A 19,040-nucleotide genomic window follows, 5' to 3' on the forward strand; every position below is an offset into this window, starting at 1 on the left:
ATCAGTGACCTTAATATATTTGTACAAAAGGTCATCAAGACTTGGATGAGCTTGTTGGGGCCTCTGCTGGTATGACCCTGCTTGTTGATATGGTCCTGCTTGCTGATAAGGTCTGTAACTCGGTTGCCCATGATTTTGACTCTGGTATCCCGGCGGACCTTGTATCTGTTGTTTCTGGAAGCTTTGAGAGTTTTCAGCACCATTTGGGTTATTCCATTGAAATCCTAGATGCTTTTGTGCCATTGGACTCCCAAAAGGATATGGCTTGTAACCGATGACATTAACCTGTTCATCTGTTTGATTGGTTGCTTGACATTCATGGTTCTGGTAGTTTCCTCCACACATGTCACAAACCGCAGATTGGTTTAATTGTTGTGTATTCACCTGAAAAGATTCAAACGTTTGTGACAAAGAAACAATCTGTTGTGTTAGTGTATTTAAAACATCAACCTGATTTACCGTAGCAGCCTTTTTTAATGATTACACGCTCATATGGCTATTGGATAGCGTTCTCAGAAATTTCGTTCAACAGCTGCAATGCTTCCTCTGTAGTTTTTCCCATTACAGAACCTCCTGCGGTTGTATCTATCACATTTCTAGCAGAGGGTTTTTGCCCGTGATAGAAAATGTACAATTGCATATGTTCAGGAATGTCATGGGGTGGGAATTTTCTTAACATTGCTTTTAATCTTTCCCAAGCTTGATAAACTGACTCAGTGTCAGTCTGTAAAAAATTAGGTATGTCTCGTCTTAACTTTGTCATTTTAGCAGAGGAAAAATATTTGTTTAAAAACTTCTGAGTCATCTGGTCCCATATCGTAATGGACCCTTGAGGCAAACTTCGCAACCAAGTCTTGGCATCTCCTTTTAAAGAAAAAGGAAATAGCCTTAACTTGATAGCTTCAGCAGGTACTCCATTGTACTTAGCAGTTTCTACAAGTTCTAGAAAATCAATTAAATGACTATGTTGGTCTTCACTTGTATCATCAGTGAAGATACAAGATTGTTGAATTGTCTGAATCAGGTCGATCCTGATTTCAAAGTTGTTGGCTGCCACTAGGGGCTTCCTAACACTAGATTCACAGTTGAAGTGATCAGGTCTAGCATAATTCCTAAGGATTCTGTTTGCTGGCCTTGGCGCCACTTCATCAAATTGCTCCTCTACATGGACTTGTGGTGGGATCCCAAGTGGGTTAATGTCCTCTGCTTCCTGGTTTTCCATTTCTTTACAAGATGCTCCTTGAGAAGACGATGTTTGTTCTATCCTGCGCAATCGAATAAATCTTTCAATTTCAGGATTGTAACTGACCAACTCTTTTGTAGAAGAGCGGGTCATAAACAACTTAAAATTCTTAAGTAAAGAAAGTACAAGAAAAAAAATATAAGTGTATAAAAAATTACAAAAATGATAAAACCGGTAGGTGTTGAGCAAAAATAATTATACAATAATTTTATTATCTATAGAGAATAATAATATTTTACACAAACTTATAACAAGATAGTTATAAAGAAAAATAAAACGATGCAACAGTGAACTATGACAAGAAACAATACTATAATACTATTATATATGGAAAAAAGTAATTAGTGATAGTACATATAGTTGGAATGGTCATAAGACTATTTTTCAGTAGTTAAAAAAACTTAAATATGAAAGAACTAACAATAGTATAACAGTTATAAATATACACGTTGTAAAAATAGTAAATAATAGTTATAACACAATTATTATGATAAAGCAGAGAGTACTAATAGCAGTATATATAATTTGCTAAAAAACAGTTAATGATGGAACTAGTAGGAAGAAATAATACAAAAGAGAAAAAAAAACTTTTACAATACCATTATGAACATAAACATTACATTAGGATTAATATCACAGTAGTAGTTATAGCCTTAATTAGTGAAAATATTAACTGAAACAAAAATAACAGTAATAAATTCTCAAATTAATAACAAAATATTTAATCTGAAGTAGATGTATGCCAATCCCCGCAACGGCGCCAAAAATTTGACGAGGCCAATGTGTATAGGATTTTCCTGCTCGTGCTTTGTCAAATTCTAGTATAGTTTATGATATCGTTCTACAGAGATTGAAAAATCTATTCTACAGACTTATAATATTTTAGCTACTATTTGAGAGAATCAGATTGATGAAAAGTTTGTGGAATTAAAACTTGTTAAATACTTAACAAAATCAAACAACTTTCGAAAGATTTATAATTTAAAAAGAGTTGAGAATCGTTGAATTCACTTGATAATATATTATAATAAAATCTCACTTTCTACATGTATTTCTCTAAAGGATAATTGCTTATTGCTAATACAATTATATCTTATCTCACCAAGAATTAATCAACTAATAACACTCCGTGAGGTTACGTAATTAAGTGAGTTAAAACTAATGACGGTTAAATCAAAATATCTTCTGGTTTGAATTGTGCTAAAAGATAGTAAAAATTTCGTGAGAATATTTTTACTAAATCAATACTCCCGCGACTACAATTCCTCCGTGAAAATTAAAATTGAGGCAAGCAAGATTACTGACTTTTAATAATAGCTTACTAATAATCACTCTAACTTCACTATTTTATTCAATAGTTACTATATATTAATTTTGCTCCGTGAGAATTACAAAATTAATATAAGAGTAACTTAAAGATAAAATATATAGAAGTGATAACAATGATTAGTTAAAAACTATTATTATAGCACAATATAAAATATAAATAGAAAGTTCTAAAAACTATTATTATAGCACAATATAAAATATAAATAGAAAGTTCCAATTCAAGAATGTATTAAAACTGAGATAGTATATATATATATCAAGCTTCATCAACTATCCCAACAAAAAAAGATTACTCCATTATGAAGTAAGAAAAAACTAATTTAGGAACAAAGAACTTATGAAGAAATATTATTCTTCTAAAATAAAGACAACTAATAGCAAATACTAAAGACAAAGAGAGAGACCAAAGATTAGTTTTCTCCCGTAAGACTCTATGTCTTCTCTTCAAAATTCACACTCTATTTATAGAGTTTTCTTGCCTAAGGTTCTTCATAGTTGCAACTATGGAAGTTGTAGGTGCAACTATGACTTTGCCAATTGAGTTTCATTAACCATAGTTTCAATTCTAGTTTGCTAGTTGCAACTATGTAATTTGCTTCATGATTTCCAATCGCAACTATGGTGCTATCTTTGCTTCTTCATTTCCGGTTGACTACTCAATTCTCACTCTTTTTTGTTTCTTTTTTTTTAATTTTCATAAGCTCTTCCTCCTGCGAAGTATGTTAAAACATATGGGAGAATATGGTATATTTATTCATGTTTTATTTAAAATATTTAATATTTACATATAAAAATACATGAATAAATTATATCCATCATCGACCTCGATCGAACATCGACGGGTTAATATTTCGACGAAAGTTTAAAATAACACCCTTAAGGCCAAGGGCCTTCACCAAAAAGAAGAGTTCGACCTCGATCGAGCAACGACGAGTTAATATTTCGACGAAAGTTCGAAATAACACCCTTAAGGCCAAGGGCCTTCGCCAAAAGAAGAGTTCGACCTCGATCGAACAACGATGGGTTAATATTTCGATGAAAGTTCGAAATAACACCCTTAAGGCCAAGGGCCTTCACCAAAAAGAAGAGTTCGACCTCGATCGAACAACGACGGGTTAATATTTCGACGAAAGATCGAAATAACACCCTTAAGGCCAAGGGCCTTCACCAAAAAGAAGAGTTCAAACTCGATCGAACAACGACGGGTTAATATTTCGATGAAAGTTCGAAATAACACCCTTAAGGACAAGGGCCTTCGCCAAAAAAGAAGAGTTCGACTTCGATCGAACAACGACAGGTTAATATTTTGACGAAAGTTCGAAATAACGCCCTTAAGGCCAAGGGCCTTCACCAGAAAGAAGAGTTCGACCTCGATCGAAAAACGACGGGTTAATATTTCGACGAAAGTTCAAAATAACACCCTTAAAGCCAAGGGCCTTCACCAAAAAGAAGAGTTCGATCTCGATTGAACAATGACAGGTTAATATTTCGACGAAAGTTCGAAATAACACCGTTAAGGCCAAGGGCCTTCGCCAAAAAGAAGAGTTCGACCTCTATCGAACAATGACGGGTTAATATCTCGACGAAAGTTCGAAATGACACCTTAAGGCCAAAGGCCATCGCTGAAGAAAAAGTTCGAAATATCCTAAAGGCCAAGGGCCATCAAAAAATAAGAGGGAAAGAAAACTGGGACTCATGATGGGATAATACTTCGATATAAGCTCGAAAGTAACATCCCTACGGCTAAGGTCGCTATTAAAAAAAGAGTTCGATACCATTTCAGACTAGGATGGGACAACACCTCAACACAAGTTCGAAAACACCATCCCGCCAGCTATAGCCATCATCAAGGTCCTACTCAACCCGTGTGACATTAAATTCCCTAAGAGTCGGGCACTCACCACGCGGAAATCTACTTTTTTGCACCAAAGTTATGAAGAGCAAAACAGGGAAAGAAGTACAGGAGGCATATAACAATGAAAAATTCCTCCTTATACAAAGCTACTGCGCAAACAGCCGCTGATTATATACGGCTAAAACCAACAGAGTCCAAGAAAAAAATAATAAACAACAAAAAATACAGACAAAGACAGCAATTCTTTCACTCGGCGCCATCATCGCCACCCTCTTCACCACCATCTCTCGGAAGTCCTCCCTTGTCATCCGCGCCCTCATCAGCCTCCAGCGTCGTAGAGTCATATTCACAGTTAACACCAGCCTCTCGTGCCTTCGACCGTGCTCCTTCATATGTGGCCTCGGTAACATTGCCCGCCTCCTATAAACTCTTATATATGTCCTGATGGGCTTCAGCATGAACCCAAAGCTCGTGCAAATGACGTGGAATATCAGCGGGGGAATATTCGATTTGAGCCAACAGCTACTCCTTTTTGGCCTCAAGGGCATCGACCCGGTCCCATAAGGACGACGCCTCCCGGTCGATCTCATCAATACGCTCCTCGAGCCTCGTTTTCCTTAGAGTGGCCGCCACCCTCTCCGATTCCTGCTCGGATCGAAGAACGTGAATAGTATTGTAGACATGTGATATTTGACCCTCCCCAAGATTTTACATATTTTAGCATTTAAATACTTAGTTTAGGCCTAATATCGTTATTTCAATTAGTTTTAACTCTTTTACTTTATTTTATCAAACAAAATTGAAAATTACAAAAATATTTATTTAGCTAATTGATATAAAATAGTTTCACTTTTAATTTTAATTTTACTTTAATTAATTGTAAATAATTTCATAATTTTATAGTTGTTATTTTAGGAGCTAATATTTTTAGTCTACTAGAGAAGGGCCACTTTTAAAGGTATATTTGGCCAAATTTGGCCCAATTTGGATCTAGCCTGTAATCCTAGGCCCAATAACTACTAACCTAACCCTAAAATTCTAATAAAACTAGGCACCCTAAGATTTGGAGCCTTCAGCTGTTTCTATCAGGAAGAATACACAAAAAAACCCTAGACAATAGGTCACCTCTTCTTCTTCGACCAATATACGCAACAACAAACCCTAGAGAGACCAAGACAACAACCACCCTCCCAACCGGACGAACACCCCAAAAAACACACACAGTCGCCTCTGACGCTCACTGCCACCCGCCAGCTTCTCTCCAACCAACGACCCCGATCTCCATCAGTGATCACCACGCCGACGACCCCAATCTTCCTTGATTTTAAAGAACCAGCGACAAACATACAGTAAACAGAAGAAGACGGAGGAACGGAGAAACCCAAGAATGAGTTCCAAAAACGCAGCCATGAATCTCCATCTTGTTTTACCATTTTTCTTCCATATATAAAATCATAGCATTATGTGTCTCTGAAAAATAATTTCAAAATCAGATTCGAAAATCATGATTCATACGGATCTAAAATTTAGTGAAAGTAGGCAAGTTTAATTTGGTTTCACTCTTTGAACCGCTGTTTCGAGGCTTCTTAATTTGTGGTTTGTTCGAGGGTTCCGGTCAGCAAGCTTGGTCGGAGTTCGAGGTTGCCGACGAGGATTTTTGGTCAAGCTCTAGTCTCGATTCGCGTTCTGGCACTGCCAATGTAATCAGAAAAGCTATCATTTTGAGGTTGTCTCTTACTTTGATTATGAATTTTTATATCTGTGTCTTGTGCCCAATCTTTGGTGATTATGAATGTTGAATAATTGTTTTGCTCGTGGTGTGTTTAGAATCATTTTAGTTTGATTTATTCAAGGTGGTCAGCCTACATGCGAGACATTATTTGAAAATAGAAGTGAATTTATCTAGTTTTCTTTAGAATAATGAATGCACATAGTCTGTTTGGTTAACAATTTTAGGCTAAAACTCATCGAGACCATAAAATAGACTACGATAGTGATTAGAATTAATGGTATTCGAGTTTTACGTTTAAGTTTTTTGGATTACTGTTTTACCATGCCAAATTATTAAGTTGAGTCGTAAATTAAATTAGTTTTGTTATTTGATACTTTCGTTAGGAACATGTTTAGGCCAATCATACTTGGGTAGGCAAGCTTTAGGATTTTGTTAGCGTTAAGGCGAGAGGTCGTTCCCTTAGTTAAATTTATCCGGGGAATGCCCCGAAGAATTTGTATATATTTTTATCCGAGGAATGCCCCGTAGAACTTGTATTTGGAGGCCAAAAGTAGAGCTTGTAGTATGTTGTTTTTATTTTTTATTTTTCTTTTATTAGGAGGGGATGACCTTGATCCCTTTTGTGTGTTTTTTGTGTGTGTTTGTTTTATCTCAATTCGAATATTCTGAAAGCCGACTAGATCAAGTATGCAACCGTACTAGTTACGGGACTTGGGGAGTGTCTAACACCTTCTCCCCGAGTCAAATGAACCCCCTTACCCGAATCTCTGGTGCAGACTTAGTTTTAGAGTCCGAAGTGTTTTAAAAGGAAAAAATCATTTTTTTAAAAAAAAAATGGTGACCTGGCACACCGAAGCCAATGTCAGGTGGCGACTCTGAGTTAATCCTTTTGAGCACAATATTTTGTCACTTTTAATTAAAAATCCTTTTTGAGCTTTACTAAATCTTTTTTTATATTTTTAAGAGAGTTAGTGAAGTTTGTAAAAAAGGGGGTGTGACATCTCTGGCGACTCTGCTGGGGAATTGCAGGTTCGAGCTAGTACTTGATCTTGTTGGTTTTTAGGATATTCAGTTGAGGTTTTTATGTGTTTTGTTTGCTTTTTATTTTTTTTATGTCATTTTATTATTTGCTAGTTGCTTATTTGTTTACAGTTTTTCCTTTATGTGTTACTGCTTTATAAATTGTCATCATTTGCATAACCATGGGTCTTCTTTCTGCAACAAGTCTTTCAGAGTACGTTTGAGCGTACACGACCTTTTCATGAGTCACACGTGTCTTTAGGGGGGTGGCGTGAGAGCGTGGAGTGGGCGGACAGCTAGAGCAGCCGCCATCGACCACGTGCCGCCCTGAACTGCCTTGTTAGTGAACCCCAAAGTTAGGTCAATCTTTAGGTCATTCTTATTTGCATCATGTCGTTTGGACCTAGTAGGGCTCGATCCCAGGGACCATCTCCCTTTGTAGGAAGCCTATCCAAATTTTGTCAAAACTGGGCATGTGGCCCAAAAAGACATTTAATCATCCTTGTGTGTTACATGCTACATTCTTTAAGAGTAAAAAGGTCATTTGGCGGACCAATGACGGTTTAAGGGTAAATGAGAAAGAAAATAGTGTGAAAGCAAGTAGGATCCAGTTATGTTTTTCCTTCACAACCTTTTTGAAGAAAAGACAAAAAATGAAAATGAAAAATTCAAAAAGAGATTTTGCACTTTTCATCATTTTCCAAAAATATAAAAAAAAAAAGAGAAAAAAAGAAAATCCAAAAAGATTTTACATCATTTTTCAAAAGGACAAAAAATATAGTTTTTCCAAGTTAGTTGTTTGTTTTTAAAAAAAGCTTTCTCCCATGTCCAATCCTCCCGAACTACGCGTACCTGATTCTCGTCTCTCGGGGCGGGATACGTAGACAAACCACATAGGGTCCGGTCTTCCTAGTGTCTTAGGTTCTTGGATTTATGGGGTCTTAACCAAATCTTGCATGTCTAGCCACGTTTGGTCACATCGGCTGTTTTTGCAAAATAGGGATATTTTCGCAAAGTGGCTTGTTAACCCATGTCTTAGAGTCCTAAGGCCACAACAAGGTGTCATCTCAGTTTTAAGGTCCATTCCTGTTGAATTTGCATGTCTAGCCACTTTTGATCATATCGGCCATTCTTGCAAAATAGGGTTATTTTCGCAAAAGTGGTTCAATTACCCATGTCTTAGAATTTTGATTCCACAGCTAGGTGTCATATTACTTAAGGTCCGTCCTTATTTTTTTTGAGTTTGCATCTTTAGCCACTTTTGGCCACGTGGGTTAATTTTCAAAAAATAGCCCAATCGTGTCTTGCATGTGTCCAATAGGAGGTGTTGGGGTGCAACATAGTGTCTTGAGTCATTGATCTATTTGGTCTTATTTTTCTCATTCAGGTATGGATCCATGTACCAGGACTCGAGCATGATAGATACCCCTGGACCACAGAGCTGCTTGAGGAGCCTTTTTATGTTTTTGAGTCTATTGTTCATATTTTACTTTCTAGTCTTGTGCAATAGTATTCAGTCATTTAGTTGGTGTTAGAGTTGTCGTAGTATAGTTTAGTTTGCCGAGTCTCTCATTATCGTACCTCTTGTTTTGTATTTGAAAAACCAAAAAAAAGTTATAAATGGAAAATCCAAAAAGATTTTTGTTTCTTAGTTTATTTTGCCCATTACTTTTTCAGAACTACGCTTGATTTGATTCATGAGGGACATGATACGTAGACAAGCTACATAGGGTTCGATCGAATTATTATTAAAAAAAAAGAAGGAAAAAAAATGGTAAGGTTGTGGGATGTGAGAAATGAGAGTAAAGAAAAGAGTGTTTATCAGAAAAAAGAAAGAGGAAGAAAAATGAGCAAGCCAAGAAGTGCTAGAAAAGAAAGAAAAGAGAAAAATAAAATGAACAAAATTGGGATGATGCCAAATGACCTCGTGACCCTCAAAGCCATTCTAGAACCGTTAATTGTTGCTAGGGGCATTGCACGCAATATGATATTTCTATCTGATAAATGCTCTAACGCTAACATGTTGGCTTTGTTTTGCTCCCCTTTGTTACTTTCATTGTTATCATAATAGAGGGTGGTTAGTTTGTGGCACTTTGGCGATTCGTATACAACACAAGGTCAAAAAGCAAGGAAGCCATGACTAGCAAAGATTTGGACACATGAGTTGTTGACCGAGGGAGATGGTTGAATTAGAATCGGAACTGAAAGAGGAGGTTCGAGGGTTGAAACATCAGATGGAAAAAGTGTATCAGTCCTGGATTAAGGAGCACCCTCCACCTTCATTCCCTACCAACTATACAGAAAACCCTGCCTCCATTCCACCGCTGTCCCAAGCCCAGATGCCCAATACCATTGATCTTTCCCTTCAACACGCCCCGGGCTTCACCTCTTACAACTCTTACCCCGACACTTTGTCCTAAATTTTCCATGCCCCACCAACCAAAACAACCTCACACCCTGCTCAAGTTTAGGAAGAAAATTTACCTGGGTCAGCACACTTTGTGGGGAAGATGCATGGTGACAGGGAATATGAGAATCCTCTTGGGAACTTGCTGGCTGAAGTTAATGATATAGAAATTGGTAAAGGTCGTAGTAATTTTGATGTGCAGCCCAGCGGCTATGATGTCGAGGTTGGTAATTAGAAAGACACTCCTTTCTTGGCTAGCCAGGGAGGAGTTTTGGTGGTTTATTTTGATGTCATTTCTGTTGTCCGGGTTATTTCAGGGTTGTAATCTAGATATTGTCTTGTGGCTTAAACCCTTCTTCTTCTTATTTTGCCTAGTTCGTTTAGCGGTAGTAACTCGTCTAGTATTATCTAGAATTGTTCCAAGGTTGTAACCCATGTCTATTTTGCCTGTTCTGTTCAAACCCTTTTCATCATCTGTCTAATACAATCTCTTATTTTCTGTTAGTTCTAGTCAGTTTTGTTTAGGTCATTTTTCCTTTTATAGTTCTTTTCATGCTAACTCTAGTAACATGACATGCATGCATACTTCTCAGCCTGGTCTTGAAAGTTAGTCTAATCATGAAGCAATGACACAGTTTTGAATATAATAATAGGAGGCATTTGAGGAAACAATTAAAGATTCACGCATCCTGAGATAACCTGAAGCGTGAATTGAGTGAAACTGAGGCAGTTAGTTTGGAAAATCAAGAGGTCGATAAGAGCATACAACAAGGAAATGTCTCTCAAGCAGTTTGGGGTAAATCAGTCAGTGCTTAAATGCATCTTCCACATCAAGATAAGGTTGAGTCAAGTCTGCTTCGAACTGGCAAGGGTCTTTCATTGGGACAAAGGTATTGCCCGTTGACACTTTGTGTTTGTGTTGATGCTATCAATAGATACTGTGTATGATTTCTTTGCTTATCTTCAATTGCATGCTTCTACCTGGCATTTTAAAAGTTTGGTATGATGAAGGCATTTTATTCTGCTACCCAAACACTTTTATCTTTTGCTACCCCTTTTGAGCCCTAATTTTTGTTTCATACCCCTCTTTTGGAATCAGAAATAGAGTTAAGAACTAGAAAAGGAAAAGCAAAAGGAAAAGAGAAAAAGAAGAAAAAAAAAGAAAAGAGAAAAAGAAGAAAAAAAAAGAAAAAATGAGAAAAGGAAAAAAAGAAAAAAGAAAAGGAAAAGAAAAAAAACCCAACTTTGTTTGAACTACGTTCGACCTGATTCTTGTCACCACAAGATACGTAGGTAGCCTTACGGTTTGGTCGCACCAAATAAAATGGTTTCATAATCCCACAAAGTCAAGAGTGGGGCAGTCTTTCTTAGAAATTTCCATCAAAGCAAAAAAAAATATTCCTCAGACCCCAGGAAACTAGGGCAGAAGTTTTAATTTGGCCAAAATATCTGATTCCAAAAATTATAATTTTGAACCCTTTCATCTTAAATTATTTTGAGCCTTCATGCCACCCTTTCTTTCCAACCCTGTCCAAAAGCCTACATTACGGTCTAAAGAAAGACCTTCCGACCAATCTTTGAGGATATCAAATCAAGTGTGTGGTGAAATTATGATCTTCTTGTAACATGGGCAATACTTTGTTCTCAGCACAAAGAGAGGAAATGATAAAATGAGAGAGCCTTATCGGTGAAAACCCTCATGGGCACCTTAAGGCGACGGTGAGTTGAGAAAAAAGCAAAATAAGAGAGGCTTGATAGTGAAAACCCTTCAGGGCACTACAAGTCGACTGAGGATTGTGGATCAGATGGGACAATTGAAGCGCTGAAGCCTAGTTTCACAGCGAAGAGGTACAATAAGAGTTGAATATTAGACTTGCTTGAGAGATTAGGCCACTTAATCCAAAGGTGCATGTCATGGTCATTAGAGTTGGTATCCACATCTGATAAGTTTTTAATTTGTAATTTTCTTGTTAGGTATCATCTCTTTCCCTTGTCCCTTATTTTGTTCCTCTTATTTTGTTTGAGTCCCTCTTGAGTCTGTTTGGTCAGAACAAGTGAGAAATGACTTCAAGATTTTCTACCAACTTTCCTATTGCACAAAACGAATTTGGCTAGCACATTAAAGTGGCATAAGTTAGGAAAAACGGTATGCACATTGAGTTGGTACCAATCAACATGCTTTGGGATTCATGTGAAATGTAAATGTTCGGTAGTATCAATTCATGAGCAAAATGCAACAGATAGAGGATATTGGGATCGAATGGAGTGGAGGTGTTTTCTGTGATAGGGTTTGAAAGAAAATGGTTAGTTGATGAAAGGCAAGGTCTTCCAAGTTGAAATCAAAGTTATCTTGGCAAGTGCAGAAGCAGCCGCCTTCAAGGTCAAGGCCACAAACTAACCACCATATTTTAAATTCACAAGTTTTCTTTGTTTGAAACAAGAATAAAGCAGTGCAAGCAAGTGGTTCAAAATCAAGAAAAAGAGAAAAGAAAAGAAAGAAAAAGAAAAAAGGAAGAGAAGAGTCGACAAAGGGAAGTTTCTCAAATCTTTGCATTTATCTGTCTTGCTAGTGTGTATAAAATATTGCCACTGCTCTTCATATTTTTCTTCTTAGGATAAAAGTCCTAGTCTGATGGATTTTCCTCCCAATCAAATCTTAGTCTGATGAATTTTTCTCCTAAGATAGAAAACCTAGTCTGATGAACTTTCTCCTAGGATCAAAATCTTAGTCTGATGAATCTTTCTCCTAAGATAACAAAAGACCTAGTCAGATGAACTTTCTCCTAGGATCAAAATCTTAGTCTAATGAATTTTTCTCCTAAGATAGAAGATCTAGTCTGATGAACTTTCTCCTAGGATCAAAATCTTAGTCTGATGAATCTTTTTCCTAAGATAACAAAAACAAGACCTAGTCTGATGAATTTTCTCCTAGGATCAAAATCTTAGTCTGATGAATTTTTCTCCTAAGATAAAAAGAAAGACCTAGTCTGATGAACTTTCTCCTAGGATCAAAATCTTAGTCTGATGAATTTTTCTCCTAAGATAGAAAAATCTTAGTCTAATGAATATTTCTCCTAAGATAACAAAAATGGACCTAGTCTGATAAACTTTCTCCTAGAATCAAAATCTTAATCTGATGAATCTTTCTCCTAAGATAGAAAACCTAGTCTGATGAACTTTCTCCTAGGATCAAAATCTTAGTCTGATGAATCTTTCTCCTAAGATATCAAAATCATAGTCTGATGAATCTTTCTCCTAAGATAACAAAAAGGGACCTAGTCTGATGAACTATCTCCTAGGATCAAATCTTAGTCTGATAAATCTTTCTCCTAAGATAGAAGACCTAGTCTGATGAACTTTCTCATAGGATCAAATCTTAGTCTGATGAATTTTTCTCCTAAGATAGAAGACCTAGTTTGATGAATTTTCTCCTAGGATAGAAATCTTAGTTGGATGAATCTTTCTCCTAAGATAACAAAAGGGGCATAGTCTGATGAACTTTCTCTTAGGATCAATCTTTAGTTTTCTTAAGCTATTAATCTTTAGTTTTCTTGAAATCAGGGGTCCCGCCTGGAGAATAGGGTCAGTTTTTACTTTAGTCAAGCTTAATTTATAGTTCTCCTCAAGCTCAATTTTAAATTTAGGAGACACACTTCCTAGTCTGGGTCTATTCTTAATAGACGCACTTGCTAGTCAAATATTATTGGTTTGATTCACAGGAGACGCACATCCTAGTCGAGTCTTTAGTTTTACTCTCATCATTGCATCAATAACATAAGTGATTTACAGTTTTGCTAATAACTCACAAATCTTCCTAGTGTAAACTGGGGCAGAAAATTTTGTTTGTCTTGTTGTTTTGATTGCAGGCACCCACCTGGAGAACGAGGGAATTCGTTTCGGAATTATTTCAAGTTTTTGGCAATTAGGCGCCCACCCATAGAACAAGAGAACAAGGTTCAAATTTTGGCAATCAGGCGCCCACATGGAGAACAAGGGAAGTCATTTCAGAATCCAATTCAAGTTAGAAGTAGCAGAAGCTCGCGGCAAGAATGCGAGTCAACAGTCTGAGATAACCAAAAGAAGAAGTCCCAATCCAGAATGAAAAAAAAAGAGAAGAAGAAGAAGTAAATCCAAATGAAGAAACATATGAAAGTTGTGAACTGCTCAAGACGTGGATGAAGTTACGAGCATTGCATGTCCCATCGTGATCCAAAAGCTGAAAAAGAATGAACTAACACCTGCAACTAGCGAGCGTCAAGGTTCAAATCTAAAATCTGCATGAAGAACCATTCAAGACTCAAGATCAAGCTTCAGAAGACTTATAGATATGAATTTTTTAACTCATAGCTGACAGGCTTAGTTAGTCTTTTTCATTTTTGATTTTGATGTAATAACAGGAACGCGAACCGGAACCTCGACGGAACGGCACCTCAATCGTCTCTCCACCTTGGTATAATCCATCACTAATCCTATTTCTGAACTACACGTGGCCTGATTCCTTCATAGCCAAGGATATGTAGGCAGCTCAGATACCAGGGCTCAGTCACATTTTCTTCCTGTCTCTTAGTTTTGGTCTCTCTAAATAAGGGCCGGGTAAAAAAAAACATGTCTCGTCGTTCTTTGTCTGAAAATACTTCGTATTTCCAGTCAAAGAGGGGCAGCGGTAGACATGTGATTTTTTGACCCTCCCCAAGATTTTACATATTTTAGCATTTAAATGCTTAGTTTAGGCCTAATATCGTTATTTCAATTAGTTTTAACTCTTTTACTTTATTTTATCAAACAAAATTGAAAATTACAAAAAAAATTATTTAGCTAATTGATATAAAATAGTTTCACTTTTAATTTTAATTTTACTTTAATTAATTGGAAATGATTTCATAATTTTATAGTTGTTATTTTAGGAGCTAATATTTTTAGTCTACTAGAGTTAAATGACCACTTTTAAAGGTATATTTGGCCAAATTTGGCCCAATTCGGATCTAGCCCATAGTCCTAGGCCCAATACCTACTAACCTAACCCTAAAATTCTAATAAAACTAGACACTCTAAGATTTGGAGCCTTCGGCCGTTTCTATCAGGAAAAATACACAAATAACCCTAGACAATAAGTCACCTCTTCTTCTTCAACCACTATACACAACAACAAACCCTAGAGAGACCAAGACAACAACCACCCTCCCAACCGGATGGACACCCTAAAAAACACACACAACCGCCTCTGACGCCCTCACTGTCGCCCGCCAGCTTCTCTCCAACCAACGACCCTGATCTCCATCAGTGACCACCACGCCGACAACCCCCATCTCCCTCGATTTTAAAGGACCAACGATAAAGATACAACAAACAGAAGAAGGCGGAGGAACGGGGAAACCCAAGAATGAGTTCCAAAAATGCAGCCATGAATCTCCATCTTGTTTTACTATTTTTCTTCCATATATAAAATCATAGCATTATGTGTCTCTGAAAAATAATTTCAAAATCAGATTCGAAAATCATGATTCCTACGGATCTGAAATTTAGTGAAAGTAGGCAAGTTTAATTTGGTTTCACTCTTTAAACCCTTAATTTGTGGTTTGTTCGAGGGTTTTGGTCAGCAAGCTTGGTCGGAGTTCGAGGTTGCCGACGAGGATTTTTGGTCAAGCTCTGGTCTCGATTCACGTTCTGGCACTACCAATGTAATCAGAAAAGCTATCATCTTGAGGTTATCTCTTACTTTGATTCTGAATTTTTATATCTGTGTCTTGTGCCCAATCTTTGGTGATTATGAATGTTGAATAATTGTTTTGCTCGTGGTGTGTTTAGAATCTTTTTAGTTAGATTTATTCAAGTTGGTCAACCTACATGCGAGACATTATTTGGAAATAGAAGTGAATTTGTCTAGTTTTCTTTAGAATAATGAATGCACATAGTCTGTTTGGTTAACAATTTTAGGCTAAAACTCATCGAGACCATAAAATAGACTACGATAGTGATTAGAATTAATGGTATTCGAGTTTGCCGTTTAAGTTTTTTGGATTACTGTTTTACCATGCCAAATTGTTAAGTTGAGTCGTAACTTAAATTAATTTTGTTATTTGATACTTTCATTAGGAACATGTTTAAGCCGACCACACTTGGGTAGACAAGCTTTAGGATTTTGTTAGCTTTGAGGCGAGAGGTCGTTCTCTTAGTTAAATTTATCCGGGGAATGCCCCGAAGGATTTGTATATATTTTTATCCGGGGAATGCCCCGTAGAACTTGTATTTGGAGGCCAAAAGTAGAGCTTGTAGTATTTTATTTTTATTTTTTATTTTTTATTTTTCTTTTATTAGGAGGGGACGACCTCGACCCCTTTTGTGTGTTTGTTTTACCTCAATTCGAATATTCTGAAAGCTAACTAGATCAAGTATGCAACCGTACTAGTTACGGGACTTGGGGAGTGACTAACACCTTCTCCCCAAGTCAAATGAACCCCCTTACCCGAATCTCTTGTGCAGACTTAGTTTTAGAGTCCGAAGTGTTTTAAAAGGAAAAAATCATTTAAAAAAAATACGGTGACCTGGCACATCGAAGCCAATGTCAGGTGGAGACTCTGAGTTAATCCTTTTGAGCACGATATTTTGTCACTTTTAATTAAAACCCCTTTTTGAGCTTTACTAAATCTTTTTTATATTTTTAAGAGGGTTAGTAAGTTTGTAAAAAAGGGGGTGTGACAAGTATTCTCTAGAGCCGCCGCCCTCGCCAAAGACGATGACCAGGCGCTCTCAATGTTCTCCTATGCGGCAACCTTTCTCTCCAACTCGGCCAACTTTCCCGCCCACTCCGCGCTCATCGCCTCGACCCTGATAACATTTTGATCCATCTCAGATTGCATCGACCTCAGCTGCCCCTAAAAATATTCGCACTCTGCAGCAACCCGTTTGCCCAACTCAAGCTCTTTGTCCTTTTCACGAAGTTGCTCCTCGAGTACACTACTTCTGCGAATAGCCTGCATCAATTCCTGATCTCTTTTCTCCAATTCCTCGCCAAGAGATCGATCACCAGGGTTTGCCTTCAGCCGCTCGTGCATCTCATGACACTTATTGCGATAGAGTCGATACTTCTCCAACATCTTCAAGAAAATGTTGGCCTGAATGTCAGCCCTACGAGCGCTCTCAATTTCCACCATGTACGTCTGAGAAACAAAAAGATGGGTTAAGGCCATATCACCAAAAAAATGAAAGGAACATGAAAGAAAAGTGCAACGTACTCTCAAGCCCATAGCAGCCACTTCGTGTATCAAGTCAATATCAGGAACGTCCCGAAGAGCTCGTTCTCGCCGGCAGTACACAAGATGTCAAACTACGACACCAAGTCCTCCGTGTCCCCAGGAGATTAATATCTGATGAGATCTCAAGAATATGGGACGGGTCTCCCGCATGAACCACCAAACGAGTAAGACCCTCTTCAAACATCCTAACATCATCAGGATCAAGATCAAACTCAGATTCGTAGTCGTCATCCACGACACCCTTTCCCTTTTCTGCGGCCGAAAAGGAAGCACGACCTGGCACCGAAGATGAAGGCCCGTCCAAAGTAGCAACAATGGTCTCAAGAGTCTGACCCCCCATCCCGACAGGTTGCTGGTCAATCATAGCTGCCGGGATCTCCGTCAATGGGGGAGACACGATGGCTGGCTCTATATTTACAGGTGGAATGGCATCAAATCCCGCCTCAGACCCCATCAAGGGAAGGTCTTGCTCTAGATGAATCACGACCGAATGAGCCGCTTTAGATTCCACTTGCCGCCTCTTTGATGGCCCTTCCCCTTCTGCGGCACGGGAAGATTCCCTCGCTAGGTAAGTAACATGGGTCGGAATCTCAGTTCAAGTGGTAGCCTCCATGCGTAGGGCCACAGCCGTAGATTCAACTAAGGCGGCCCTCGAGGAAGGTCGGGCAGTAGACACTGAGGCAAGGCGAGCGGACAATGTAGGCTGACAAAAAGCTAGTGGAGGAGCCCTCGCTCTCCGCACTCTCCCTGACATAGACGAACATCACATAAGAAACTAAGTAAAAAGGAAAGGGGAAGAATAGCGAACAAAAATGATATTACTCACTAGTAAGGGGCTTGCGTCCATATTTCTCATAGAAGGACGACCATGTGCGGACCCCCGCCGTATGAGGAAGGATGGCGTTCACCCACTCGCGGATACCATCAACAGGTGTAGGGGGTAGTTTCGCGGCTGTAAAAACATAAACAGTTTAGTACTACCCAAAGGAAAGCAGTCGGACATCATTCCGATCAAAAGTATAGAAATTTACGTGCGAAGTTTCATTTCTCAGGGAACCCCGTAGAATCCTCCAAAAGGTGCTCGGTCCGCACATAAAAGTAATTCTCGTAGAAGAGACGGTTGGCTCTTTCGTCTATCTTCACCACCAGGCTCTTCGACCCTCGGTGGCTCATGTGAATCATCCTGCCATGAATGAGTTGAGGGGCGAAGATATTGAGCATGTTCCCCAAAGTGATATCACGACTAGCAAGCTCCGCAAACTTGGGCAGCATGAGGAACAATTTATACAGATACGGCGAAAGTTGAGCTGGGCATACCTCATAAAAGCAGCAAAAATCTACCACCAAGAGAGGGAGAGGAAGCGTGTACCCGACAATAAAGGGGTAGGCGTAGAACGCGCAATACCCTGGACGGTCGAAATGGACTATGTCGTTCCCCACCGCGGGCAACATTTCGATGTAGTGAGGGATTCCCCACCTAGCCTTCAATTCTGCAATCCCCCCTCATTTATGACAGAGGAAGCAGGTTCCGGCTCCTCCCCGTTGGGACTGTGGAAATCGTTCCATGGTTTTCCAGGGTGAGACAAGATCTCAGCCACCGACGGGACCTCCTCATCTTCTACCACTTCTACTCCTCCAGTGGCAAGAACATCGCTTTCCGGCGCCGGAATTGTGGCAGGAAGGTCAGTGCGAGAAGAATCACCATCCATTTGTATCAATTTGGTAAAGCAAAGGGATAAAGAAAAGGAAAGACGAAAGTTCCTAGCTAACCGGAGAAAATAAAAAATCTGAAGTATCAGGAGAAAAGAAGATTCACAAAGCTCTTTCAAGTAAAGGCAAGGAAGTATGTCAATCGAATAGTGCATTCCTTCTATTTATAAGAGACATAAATTCCCCAAGCGCGAGACCCAAGAGTTGCCAATCGAAGTTGATGGGGCATGAAACGGTTTAATCCCCTGGGAACGTGTGTCATAGTGGCGGAAACCACGAGCAACGTTTCAAGTTAAATGATTTTTCGGTTCAAAAATTCCCGCAACGGTTCAAGGATATCGAAAGGGCGCCGTTATGCTACTTGAATCTAAAGATCATACCCAAGGGGTAGGTAGTCTGATTTCTCTTAGATATGTAACAATCATAATTCGTCTACCAGGCCCGACAAGAGACGACCCCGGCAGACGGAGGGACTAACTGTATTGGTCAAA

General features: G+C 38.5%; 1 long non-coding RNA gene and 1 other non-coding gene across 2 annotated transcripts; both read left to right on the forward strand.

The window, feature by feature from the left end:
* Positions 1-650: 650 nt before the first annotated feature.
* On the forward strand, positions 651-757 carry LOC142163656 (small nucleolar RNA R71). Its single transcript, XR_012694601.1, has one exon. It is a non-coding gene; the product is annotated as a small nucleolar RNA R71 (small nucleolar RNA).
* A 13,850-nt stretch (positions 758-14,607) lies between these two features.
* Positions 14,608-15,886, forward strand: LOC142162724 (uncharacterized). The gene is made up of 2 exons (XR_012694039.1): positions 14,608-15,290; positions 15,680-15,886. It is a non-coding gene; the product is annotated as an uncharacterized LOC142162724 (long non-coding RNA).
* Positions 15,887-19,040: the final 3,154 nt, after the last annotated feature.

The sequence above is a fragment of the Nicotiana tabacum genome, chromosome 8 (assembly GCF_000715075.1).
Source record: "Nicotiana tabacum cultivar K326 chromosome 8, ASM71507v2, whole genome shotgun sequence".
In the NCBI taxonomy this organism is placed as follows: domain Eukaryota; kingdom Viridiplantae; phylum Streptophyta; class Magnoliopsida; order Solanales; family Solanaceae; genus Nicotiana; species Nicotiana tabacum.